At 37.5% G+C, this 13,161-nt stretch overlaps 1 non-coding gene across 1 annotated transcript; it reads right to left on the bottom strand.

The window, feature by feature from the left end:
* Window positions 1-11,318: 11,318 nt before the first annotated feature.
* Window positions 11,319-11,425, bottom strand: LOC141580482 (U6 spliceosomal RNA). The gene has a single exon (XR_012512650.1). It is a non-coding gene; the product is annotated as a U6 spliceosomal RNA (small nuclear RNA).
* Between the last annotated feature and the right edge of the window lie 1,736 nt (window positions 11,426-13,161).

Raw genomic sequence — 13,161 nt, 5'->3', positions numbered from 1 at the left:
CTTTGGGCCATTCTGGCTCTTTTCTGCTTCCATATGAGTTTTAGAATATTTTTTGTAATTAGGTGAGAAATTATGTTGGTAGGTTAATAAGAAATAACATTGAATCTGAAGATTGTATTGTAGTTCTCCTTCAAGAGTTCTTTCACCTCCTTGGTTAGCCACATTCTTGGGTATTTCATTTTATTTGTGACTGCTGTATATGTGACTGCTGTATTTTTTATTTGACTCTCAGCTTGCATGTTATTGATGTACAGAAATGTTACTAATTTCTATGCATTGATTTTGTATCTTGAAATATTATTAAAATCATTTGATATTTCAAGGAACCTTTTGGCAGAGTCTTTAGAATTTTATAGATACAGAATCATATCACAGTGAAGAGAGATAGTTTGACTTGTGTTCTTCCTGTTTGGATGACTTTTATTTATTTATCTTGCCCAACTGCTCTGGCCAGGACATTCAGTACTATGCTGAATAGGAGTGGTGAGAGTGGACACTCTTGCATTGCTTCAGGCCTCAAGGAAAATGGCTCATTGTTTGCCTGTTCGGTATGATGCTGCCTGTGGGTTTGTCATAGGTGGCTCTTACTGTTTTGAAGTATGGCCGTTTGATACCATGTCTGTTAAGGATTTTATCAGTAAGTAATGTTGGATTTTATCTAAAGTTTTTCTGTGTCTATTGAGATTGTTATATGGTTTTGCCTTTAATTCTGTTTATGTGGTGAATGACATTTATTGATTTGCATATGCCAAGCCAACCTTACATTCCGGGAATAAAGCCCACATGATCATGACAAATTAGCATTTTAACATGTTGCTGGCTTTAGTTTGCTCATATTTCCTTGAGAGTTTTTGCCTCTATGTTTTTTAGGGATATTGACCTGAAGATTTACTATTTTGTTTTATCTCTACCAGATTTTGGTATCAGGTAGATGCTGGCTTCTTAGAATGAGTTAGAGAGGAATCCCTCTTTCTCATTTTTTTGGAATAGTTTCCATATGATTAATATCAGTTATTCCTTGAACATCTGGTAGAATCCAGCTGTGAATCCATCTAGTCCAGGACTTTTTTAGTTGGCAGTTTTTCTATTACTGATTCAATTTTAAAATTTGTTACTGTCTTTTTCAAGTTTTCACTTTCTTCCTGGTTCAATGTTGGGATGTTGTATGTTTCCAGAAATTTATCTATTTTCTCTAGATTTTTTAAAATTTGTCTGCATAGAGGTGTTCATAATAGTTCCTAAGGATCTTTTTTTTATTTCTAGGAGATTGGTGGCATTTTCATCGTTGTCATTTCTCATTGTACCTATTGGTTCTTCTCTCATTCTTCTTTGTTAAACTAATCTAGTTAAAGCTACCTATTCCTGATGTGTTGTTATAGTTGCAAAAAGAAAGGAAATACTGCATATTAACTTCTAAGTTGATTAGCTGATTGGAGAATGTAACGATTTATAACTTTATATTATTATTATTATTGTATCTAATTATGTTCCATCCTGAGAGTTGTGGTGAGAAACCTTTAGAGTAATAATATTTTGGCTTTTTCTGGTGTTCTGTTTTGGCTTCTTATTTCTTACATTGCTTTGTGCAGTCAGACAGAGTGCCAATGAACTAACTATGGGAGTTGATGCCATTTGATAACTACAAGGCATGCTTCATAACAGATAGGTTATTATAAAAGCAGAAAACAAATGCCTTCTAAGAAGCTAAGTATAGTTAATTAAATTTTAAAACTGCTTACAGTATGTCATTGCAATGGAACTGAGAAGCCAAATGGTAGTTAGAAATCGTTGCTTGGGCCCCAGGCACAGAACATTTTAAAAATTCCATAATATAAGAAGTATTCTCATTCAAAGTATGATAAATATATCTTTGTTCACTTGTAAACTTAGTGGTTGGTGTGAAATCTTTGTTCAAACATTTAGACTGTTCTGTGGACTAAAGGGGAAAAGGTTACGGGCATAGATCAAATTGGTGGAGATGTCAATTTGTGAAGCTGAGAGCTAGTAATAGAAGACTGCCGATTCTGGACACATCACCAACTGTCAGTATTTGTTCTAAAATTTTTGTATATAAATAGCAGTCTAAACTCAACATTACTTATAAGGGAGTCATCCATAAGAACTCTGTAGTTCAGATCTATTATCAGCTATTAGTTAGAAAACAGAGGTTTCTGCTGAACAACTTAATATAAGAAAATAATTCATTATTATTTTCTCATATCTCTTATAACTCCTGCTTCATGTTGGTTACTTAATAAATAATGATAATAATAAAGATAATGATTAATGATAAAATTGATAGCAATAGCTACTTTTTATTGGTCACATATCGAGTGCCAGGAACTCCAAAAACATTACCTTATTTAATTCTGAAACACAGTCTACAACGGTATTATTTATCCTTTTCTTATTGTGAGAATAGTAAGATATAAAGAAGTTGAGTAGCATACCAAAAGTCAAATAATTATCATGTTAAAATCTCCAGATTTAAAAAGAAACATGCCTCTAAACCCAAGTTTCTTCTTCTCCCCAAAAATGTAAACTGATTCTTTAGGGTGACAGAGTCGATGGAGGGATGGATATATAAGTTCTCAATTTTTATCTAGACTAATTCATGAGTTCTAATGTTTACAGATACACAACACACACACATGCACACAGTGTTACTACATAATACTTAAGAAGTGTTCAGGACGGGCGTGATGGCTCATGCCTGTAATTCCAGCACACTGGGAGGCCGAGGTGGGTGGATTATTTCAGATCAGGAATTCAAGACCAACCTGACCAACATGGTGAAACCCAGTCTCTACTAAAAATACAAAAAAAAAAAAAAATAGCTGAATGTGGTGGTGCATGACTGCAGCCCCAGCTACTTGGGAAGCAGTGGCAGGAGAACTGCTTGAACTTGAAAGGCAGAGGCAGTGAGCCGAGATCCTGCCACTGCACTCCAGCCTGGGTGACAGAGCGAGACTCCATCTCAAAAAAAAAAGTGTCTATAAGAAGTACAGCAATCTAAGAAATCTAAGAGAGAAGTAATAGTCATTGTCATTTTCCAGATATTTTCACGCTGTAATAATTTTATGTGTTATTTATGACTTCTCTGCTCAACCTCTACCAACACAATAGTCCACTCCTCACAAGCTCTTTTCCTCTGAGTAGCTGTGCCCTCCAGGTGGCTTTCAGGGAAAAGTTTCTTTTAAGAAGTCACTACTCAAACACTTGTCCATGTTGCCTCTTGTGGTCTGTGCCTGGTCAATTAGAAATAGGCATGTACTTCTTATTGCCTCCTCTTAACAATATAGTAACTCGTACTTCTGTTTGCTTATCATTTTTTGCAAATATTTGAAAACACTGCTTGATTTAGTTTCAATAAAATTTTCTTTAAATTTCATTTGACCTAAAAAAGAATATCACAGTGAAACGTTTGTCAGCCCCAACTATACCACACATTTATCACTGTCAGCAACAGTGATAAATGGACATCAGGTGGGGACAGTAAGAGCAACAACTACTGGATCTCTTTTGTGTATTTTTAGGTGTTGTGGGTGATGTTTATAAATAAAAAAAACTCTCTAATTGCCTTTAAAATAATGAATGCTTAAATCAAATTAATTTTTTCAGAAAAATAAAAACTCTAATACCTTTTACTTCACATGACTTTAGTAATATTTGAGAAATAAAGACAGTTTTAAAGTTTATTGGTAAAATAAAGACATTAGCTCTAAATTAGGCAGGTCAGATATTAGGTTTGTAAAATGATTTAAAGTAATAAACTGCTTTTTTTGACTTTTAAAATTTGTTCAACTTACCTGCTTTGGAGTCACTAGATTCTAGGTAAGGTCTGAGAACATGTGGAGTTAGCCGTGCTCCCTGGCTATGCTTGAAAAAGTCAGACTTTATATGCACTTGTTTCTGGTGTCCTAGGTTCCATACCTAGTACAAAATTAAAATAACTTACCTGACAGGTGTTTCACCAAAAAAAAAAAAATTGCTAAGAGCTAACATTGCAACATATAATTGAGACTACTGAAAAAAGTTTTACATGGAAGCTTTGTGGAAAAAGTGAAATGTGCTTTCAGTAAAACATTATAAGGCATTAGAATGTAAATTTTTGCTTCATTCAGAAGGTTAAAAATTGTTTTGACTTAAATAGAATGAAGCTAAAGGTTTGAGTAAGTTGTGGAAGGTTTGTGAAATAGTCATCTTGTAAAAGAAACACCGTGTGAACACACTGGCTAAATTTAAAGGAGTATTGTTCAGTTTTTCCATAAATGGAACATTGGAATAAAAACACAACAGGGTTTTCTTAGAGTACTAATTTTGCTTTAATACAAATTTGTAAAATGTTATCAAAAGCTTATAAGAATTTCAACTTATAGTCAAACTGATGAAGACTGGATGAATTCATCTTTAAGGTTTTATTAAAAATTTGAGTTAACATTAACAGTACACTAATGCAAGAGTGAAATTTGGCTTTCTTTCTTGAATATGATTTTAACATAATATTAAAGAATAAAAAAGATTTCTGTCTCTCCTCAAATTACAGGAAAAAGAAGGGAAAGACACACATTGCTTGAAAAGCTGAGTCTTCTATCAATGAGTAAATGCTTTTGCCTTTAAACATTTTTCGAGTTACCATTTTGGCTAAATGAATGACTTACTGTGACCTGGCATTCCATTTTATATCAAATGTTTTAGGCCTTTAGTATATTTATATCAATATTAATATATTTGATACACTTTCCCAAATCCAATTTTATCTTCAAAATTAAGTCTTTTTGACTTCTTAATTTGGAATGCAAAAGAAGGCACTGAAAAATCCAAAAGAGAAGTATATGGAATTATTTGACATGTTGTTACATGAGGAGCACTGTCAAAATAAGAAATATTTGACTTTCTTCGGATTGTATTCTAGGCAATGTTAATATATGTTTGAAAATCGTATGAAATTCCTAAAATTCTAATATGCCAAAATATGTGCTATCAATTATGTTGTTTCCATGATAAATTGTAGACCACAGAAATGAACAAACTTTCTTGTCAATCATGTAACTATAACTATTTAACATCATTTCCACACTTAACTGCTTAATACTGATGCAGTTTCTGAAAACTTCACAAGCACAAAATGTCCTAGAATATGGTGTCTTTTAGGAGGTTCCAGAAATAATGGAAAGACCACGAAAAAGAGCTCTTGAATACAGATTTCTGGAAACTTTAGAATCACATCCTTTGTCAAATTATCCCAAATACTTTAAGGACTGTGTAAGATTTCCTGGAATTTTAATGAAAAGACTTACTTGTTTTTTAAACTCCTACCCAAGTAGAAGAAAACTTAATTGAATACCAAGAAAACATTTTGTCAGACTGTCATTCTAAATCAGCCAATACTGAAACTGTTTATATATGCAATTTGAATGAACTCCATGGTATAAGTCAAGTTACATATGATAACCCATCAGTTACAACTACTATGAACTTAAATTGGAGAAACAACTGATATTTAAAGGAATATAAGTTCAATGTTAAGCATGGACTCACGGAGAACCAAGACAGCTGCCTTGTCCTTCCTGGTTCCGTACTCAAAGTTCTTCTTAAAGGAGAACTACAAACCTTTGCTCAAAGAAATATGAGACATCACAAACACATTTTAAAAATCCATGCTCATGGATACAAAAAATCAATAATATAAAAATGGCCCCATGGTTCAAACTAATTTATAGATTCAATGCTATTCCTATCAAGCTACCATTTGCAATTTCTTCACAGAATTGCCAAAAACTACATTTAATTTCATATGGGATGAAAAAAGAGCCTGCATAGCAAATCAAAAAGAACGACACTGGAGACATCATGCTACCTGACTTCAAACTATACTACCAGCCTACAGTAACCAAAACAGCATGGTACTGGAACCAACACAGATATATAGAGCAATGGAATGGGACAGAGCCCTCAAAAATAATGCCACACATCTACAACCATCTGAACTTTGACAAACTAGACCAAAAATACCATCGGGAATGGATTACCTATTTAATAAAAGGTGTTGGGAAAACTGGGTAGCCATATACAGAAAACAGAAACTGGACCCCTTACTTACACCTTATACAAAAATTAACACAAGACGGATAAAAGACTAAAAGTGAAGACCTAAAATTATAAAAACCCTAGAAAAAATCCTAGGCAATATCATTCAGAACATAGGCACAGGCAAAGACTTTATGACTAAAACACCAAAAGCAATGGCAATAAATGTCAAAATTCACAAATACTTCTGCACAGAATTAAACTAAACTAAAAAGCTTCTGCACAGAAAACTAAAATGAAACAAAACACAACTATCATCGGAGTGAATGGGCAACCCACAGAATGGGAGAACATTTTTGCAATCTATCCATCTGACAAAGGACTAATATACAGAATCTACAAAGAACTTAAATTTACAAGAAAAAAACAACTCCATCAAAAAGTAGGCAAAGAATATAAACAGACACTCCTGGAAAGAAGACATTTATGAAGCTAACAAACATATGATGAAAAGCTCATCATCACTTGTCATTTCAGAAAAACAATAATTAAAAAAGTCAGAAAACAACAGATGCTGGAGAGGATGTAGAGATATAGGAAATCTTTTACACTGTTGGTGGGAGTGTAAATTAGTTCAAACATTGTGGAAGACAGTGTGGTGATTCCTCAACGATTTAGAAATAGAAATGCCATTGGACCCAGCAATCCCACTACTGGGTATATACCCACAGGATTATAAATCATTCTACCACAAAGACATATGCACACATATGTTTACTGCAGCACTGTTCACAACAGCAAAAACTTGGAACCAACCCAGATGCCCATCAATAATAAACTGGATAAGGAAAATGTCACACATATACACCCACAGCCATGAAAAAGAATGAGTTCATGTCCTTCTCAGGGACATGGATGAAACTAGAAACCATCATTCTCAGCAAACTGACACAAGAACAGAAAACCAAATGCCACGTGTTCTTACTCATAAGTGGGAGTTGAACAATGAGAGTACATGGACACAGAGAGGATGATATCACACACTGGGGCCTGTTGCGGATGGGCCTAGGGGAGGGATAGCATTAGGAGAAATACCTAAGGTAGATCATGGGTTGATGATAATAATAATAAAAGAAATATGCTTTTAATTATAAAGCTCTTAAAGAAAATGCTTTTGAATCTCTTACTACCACATCATAGCTGGGACAAACTGCTGATATTTAAAAAGTAACAAATATCAAACCAGAAAGAATTAGATTTAGGAGCCAAACTCAGGTTGCTGTAGGGAACAGGGCAGAATCTTAGGATTGGAAGGTCACCACTGCTCCTTCAGTTTGGCCTTGGCTGATAAAAGATGGCCTAATGTGGACAGAAACTCTTAGGTTAAAAAAAAAAGAAGAAATTTCTGCAAACTAGAAAATACATACTTGGCAGCTACAAGAGTTTTAGCCAATTCAGATGACTTGCTTCCCAAAATTTGGAACATTCCCTTGGATTTGACCAAGTCAGAAAGACATGGTCGTACTTGATGAAAGAAAAGTGAAATAAAATCTCAAACATAAATAAATTTAAAAAGTTAAGCAAAATTAAAAAATGCACAATAAATATGATTACTGAGTGTCTTAATGTTAAGGAGAAATTAAAACTAAGTGGTTGGTAATCTTAACTTCTGGTCATTAAGGAAAAATTTTAAGACAAATCTCTAATTTAGCCACTTACCTGGAAATAAGGCTCAGGCTGATGACAGTTCTCTACCATCTTAGAAACAGGAAAAAATTCACACTCACCTTTCCTGTCAGAAGCAAGCTGAAACTCAAGAAAGGAAGTGCCTGCTCTCCACCATCATGGAAGCAGAACTTGTCTTCCTTACCGGAAATAAGAAAAACTTCACAAAAGGAGCTGTAAAGCAAAATCAACCTTAGCTCTGAACCAAATTTTGGGAGATCTGGGACTCTCTGGAGGGCAGAAGCTCCCAAACCTCAGCAAATCATCTATCCCATTGGTTTGAACAATAAGGATAGCCCAGGTTGGTATCAAGCAATAATACCATTTATCAAAGGTCAGGGCCACGTTGGTAATGCCGTTCTCTCTCTTTTTTTTTTTTTCTTCTGAGGTAGAGTCTCGCTCTGTTGCCAGGCACCAGACTGGAGTGCAGTGGTGCAATCTGAACTCACTGCAACCTCTGTGTCCTGGGTTCAAGCAATTCTCCTGCCTCATCCTCCCAGGTAGCTGGGACTACAGGACCATGCCACCACGCTCAGTTAATTTTTTTTTTTTTTTTTTTTTTTTTTGTATTTTTAGTAGAGATGGGGTTTCACCATGTTGGCCAGGATTGGTTTGTACTCTTGACCTCATGATCCGCCCGCCTTGGCCTCCCGAAGTGCTGGAATTACAGGCTTGAGCCACCGCGCCAGGCCCATGCCCTTCTCTTTTTATCTTTATTCGTATAGCCTGTTTTGTCAGAAACTAGGATTGCAACACCTGCTTTTTTCTGTTTCCCATTTACTTGAAGGATTTTTCTCCATTCATTTTGAGTCTATGTGTGGGAGTTCATGTGAGATGGGTCTCTTAAAGACAGCATACTCAAATGAGTCTTGGCTCTTTATCTATCTTGCCACCCTATGTCTTTCAATTGGAGCATTTAGCCCATTTACATTTAAAGTTAGCAATGATATGTAAGTATTTGATCCTGTCATCACGCTCCTAATTGATAACTTCACAGACTTGTGTACGTGGTTGGTTTTTTAGCATCAGTGGTCTGTGTAATTCAGTGCATTTTTGTAGTGGCTGGTGATGATCTTTTCTTTCCATATTAAATTCTACTTTCAGGAGCTCTTGTAAGGTAGATCTGCTGGTGATGAATTCCCTCAGCATCTGCTTGACTGAAAATGATCATATTTCTCCTTCACTTATGACACTTAGTTTTGCTGGACTTGAAATTCCAGGTTGAAATTTTTTTCTGTAAGTAGTTGAATATCTCTTCTGGCTTGTGGGGTTTCAGCTGAGCAGTTCACTGTTAGTCTGATGGGATTCCTTTTGTAGGTGACCTTGTCTTTCTCACTAGCTGCCTTTGACAAGTTTTATTTCTGATCTTGGAGAACCTGATAATTATGTGTCTTAGAGATGTTCTTCTTGTGGCATATCTGAGGTTCTCTAGATTTCCTGAATTCAATGTTGTTCTGTCTGGCTAGGTTGGGGAAATTCTGATGAATGATATTCTGAAATATGTTTTCCAATTTGGTTCCATTTTTGTCATCTCTTTCAGGTACATTAATAAGGCATATATTTCACCTTTTTACATAATACTTTATTTCTCAAAGGTTTTGGTCATTCCTTTTTATTCTTTTCCCCCATTTTTGCCTCTTTTCTTTCAGAAAGCCAGTTTTCAAGCTCTGAGACTCTTACCTTTGCTTGATCTATTCTACTAGGTGGTCTTGCACATGAGATGGTGCTGGTCTGACCTCAGCACTCCTTAGTCTGCTTGCCTCTCCCAGGACCCCAGCCTGGCCACACCTGCTTACAGGGCACCCTTGGGTGCCCACACACATTACAAAAATTTTTATAATGCAATCACACACAATTACCATGTGGCTGCATTATAAAAAGTCATGTAGTGTGCTTTTCAGCTCTATCACATCAGTTTATTCTTTTTATAAAAGCTGTACTTCAGGTTATAGGGTACACATGCAGATCACGCAGAATTGTTGCATAGGTAAACCATATGGCAATGTGGTTTCCTGCCTCCATTCCGTCACATACATCTGGCATTTCTCTTCAGGTAATCCCTCCCTGACCTCCCCAACCCCTGGTGTCCCCCTGTTGGCCACCCCCAAAAAGACCCCAGTGTGTGATGCACCCCTCCCTGTGTCCATGTGTTCTCATTATTCATCACCTGCCTATGAGTGAGAACATGCAGTGTTGGATTTTCTTTCTTCTGTCACTTTGCTGAGAATGATGGTTTCCAGATTGATTCATGTCCCTACAAAGGACACAAACTCATCGTTTTTTTGTGGCTGCATAATATTCCATGGTGTACGTGTGTCACATTCTCCTTGTCCAGTCTATCGTCTCTGGACATTTGGGTTGTTTTCAGGTCTTTGCCTTTGTAAACTGTGCCACTGTGAACATACGTGTGCATGTGTCTTTATAATAGAATGATTTATAATCCTTTGGGTATATACCCAGTAATGGGATTGCTGGATCAAATGGAATTACTATTTCCAGGCCCTTGAGCAAGTGCCACACTGCCTTCCACAATGGTTCAACTAGTTTGTACTCCTAGCAACAGTGTAAAAGTTTTCCTATTTCTCCACATGCTCTCTGGTATCTGCTGTCTCCAGATTTTTTAATGGTCACCATTCTAACTGGCATGAGGTGATATCTCAATGTGGTTTTGATTTCTCTAATAACCAGTGATGATGAGTATTTTTTCACATGTTTATTGGCCTCATATATATCTTCTTTTCAAAAGTGTCTGTTCATATCCTTTGTCGACTTTTGAACGGGTTTGCTTGTTTTCTTCCTTGTAAATCTGTTTTATTTCTTTGTAGATTATGGATATCAGCCATTTGTCAGATGGGTAGATTGCAAAAATTGTTTCTCATTCTGCTAGTTGCTGGTTCACTCTAATGATGGTTTCTTTTGCTGTACATAAGCTCTGGAGTTTAATAAGGTCCCATTTGTCTATTTTCCTTTTTGTTGCCAATGCTTTTGGTGTTTTAGTCATGAAGTACTTGCCTACACCTATGTCCTGAATGGCTTCGCCTATTTTTTTTCTAGATTTCTTTATGGCATTAGGTCTTATGTCTAGATCTTTAATCCATCTGGAGGTAATTCTACTGTAAGGTGTCAGGAAGAGGTCCAGTTTCTGCTTTCTGGACACTGGTAGCCTGTTTTCCCAACAACAATTATTAAACAAGAAATCCTTTTCCCATTGCTTGTGTTTGTCAGGTTTGTCAAAGATGAGATGGTTGTAGATGTGTGGCATTGCCACCAGGACCTCTGTTCTGTTCCATTGGTCTATTTCTCTGTTTTAGTACCAGTACCATGCTGTTTTGATTACTGTAGCTTTGTATTATAGTTTGAAATCGGGTAGCATGATGCCTCTGGCTTTGTTCTTTTTGCTTAGCATTGTCTTGGCTATGCACACTCTCTTTTGATTCCATATGAAGTTTAAGGTGGGTTTTTCCAGTTCTGTGAATAAGATCATTGGTAGCTTGATGGGGACAGCATTGAATCTATAAATTACTTTGGGTAGTATGGCCATTTTCAAGATATTGATTCCTTCTACAAATATGGAATGCTTCATGAATTTTTAGGTCCTCCTTGAGCAGGGGCCATGCTAATCTTCTCTAAATCATTCCAATTTTAATATATGTGCTGCCAAAGTGAGCATCAGTAATGTTGTTTATACTGGATATATTGCCTGTTAGCTCCTGCGATGTTTTACAATGATTTTTGGCCTCCTTGCATTGGATGATGACATACTTCTTTCACTCAGTGAACTTTGTTTCTACCCACATTCTGAATTCTACTTGTATCATTGCAGACATGTCAGCCTCTGATCAGTTCTGAAAACTTCAACAGGCTAAACAGTTGATGTAATCATCTGGAGGAAAGAAGGCATGCTGACTTCTTGAGTTTCAGTGTTCTTGCACTGATTCTTCCTCATGTTTATGAGCTTATTCACCTTCAACCTTTGAGGTTGCTGACCTTTGCACAGGATAATTTTCTTTTATCGTATTTGATGATCTTGAGGGTTTGATTGTGGTTTAAGGTAGAATCAGGCAGCTGCCTTTGGTTTTGGAGGATTTTAGGGGGCCAAAATTCATCTCTCAATTCCTGGGCTGTGTGCTTTAACTCTGGGAAACTTATATTGGGTCTCAACTTTGTTCTCTGGCTCCTCACAGTTTGGAGTCTACTGCACTGAAGGCAGCAAAGTGTGGCAGCTGTGGCAGAGTGTTAGCAGATGCAAAACTGCCTGCTTCCCTGTTGGCATTTTCCCAGTGGTGGAAGTGGTGGAGGCAAGACAGCTTGGTGGCGGCCAGAAGACCCCTGCTGTGTGTGCTGTTGCACTGGATGTAGTGTTGGTTCAGGTTGGGGTGCTGGCCTGTGCATGTCTGGGTGCCGTCTCTGTGACCCCCTAAGCAGCAACGACCACTCAACGTATATTAGCATTCCCTTTTCGTGCACATAATTAGCATAAGGAGAAGGTGTTGACAGAGGTTGTGCTTTTGCTCCTCTGCCTACCATGGTTCTTTCTTCAATGGGAGTTGGTGTGGGTTGAAGTGTGTGCTACATTCCCATGTGCTGGTAGGGCAAGTGCAGCAAAATCCACTCATGTAAACACACACCAGCAAAGTGATGTAGGACGTTTGTGTATAAAGAGCTTCAGTATGGAGAGGCAATGTAGAGGCGGGTGCGTGCCTGAAGGGTCCGCTTTGCTGCATCTCTTCACTGCTCAGGCATGGTCCACTGGCACAGAAACTAAGGTGTGGGCAGCTGAGAGTGCCCTGTAAGCAGGTGTGGCCAGGCTGGGGCCCTGGGAGAGGCAAGCAGACTAAGGAGTGCTGAGGTCAGACCAGCTTCATCTCATGTGCAAGAATGCCCAGTAGATATCACGCCTCAGAGAACTCTCTGAAAAGTGAGGCCCCAGCACAGCACAGCTGCTCTACAAAAACGTGGCCAAACTTCTTTTTTAAGCAAGTCTCCTTTTATTAATAGGGAAAATCACATACCTGATCTCTTCTGGGCAGTCTTCACATGAGATGTGGCTGATCTGACCACCACAGTCCTAAAGTGCTGGGATAAAGTGTCTCATAAGACCAAGTAGAGCATAGAGAGATAGCTGTGCCTGCCCTCTGGGCTTCACATCAGCTGGCTTCCTGCTCCATCACTTTGCTTGTCTCCTGGGGGCTCTACCCCAGAGAGATGTGAGTTAGCCATCACTTAGTGTAATCATCCCAGGATGGAGGGTCTGTTCTATGGGACCAAGCCAGAGTTCCCTGTCCAGTGATAAGCAGTGGTGGGTATGCGGTATCCACAAGAGATGGACTGCCTTGTTCCTTGGGTCAACTGCAGGTTGTTAGAGGTATCAATATGGCCCTTAGGGTCTTTGCTTTCTTGATATTC

The sequence above is a fragment of the Saimiri boliviensis genome, chromosome 11 (assembly GCF_048565385.1).
Source record: "Saimiri boliviensis isolate mSaiBol1 chromosome 11, mSaiBol1.pri, whole genome shotgun sequence".
NCBI classification, from domain to species: Eukaryota; Metazoa; Chordata; class Mammalia; order Primates; family Cebidae; genus Saimiri; species Saimiri boliviensis.
Note: the sequence above shows the minus strand (reverse complement) of the source record. Positions and strands in the feature narration are given on the sequence as shown.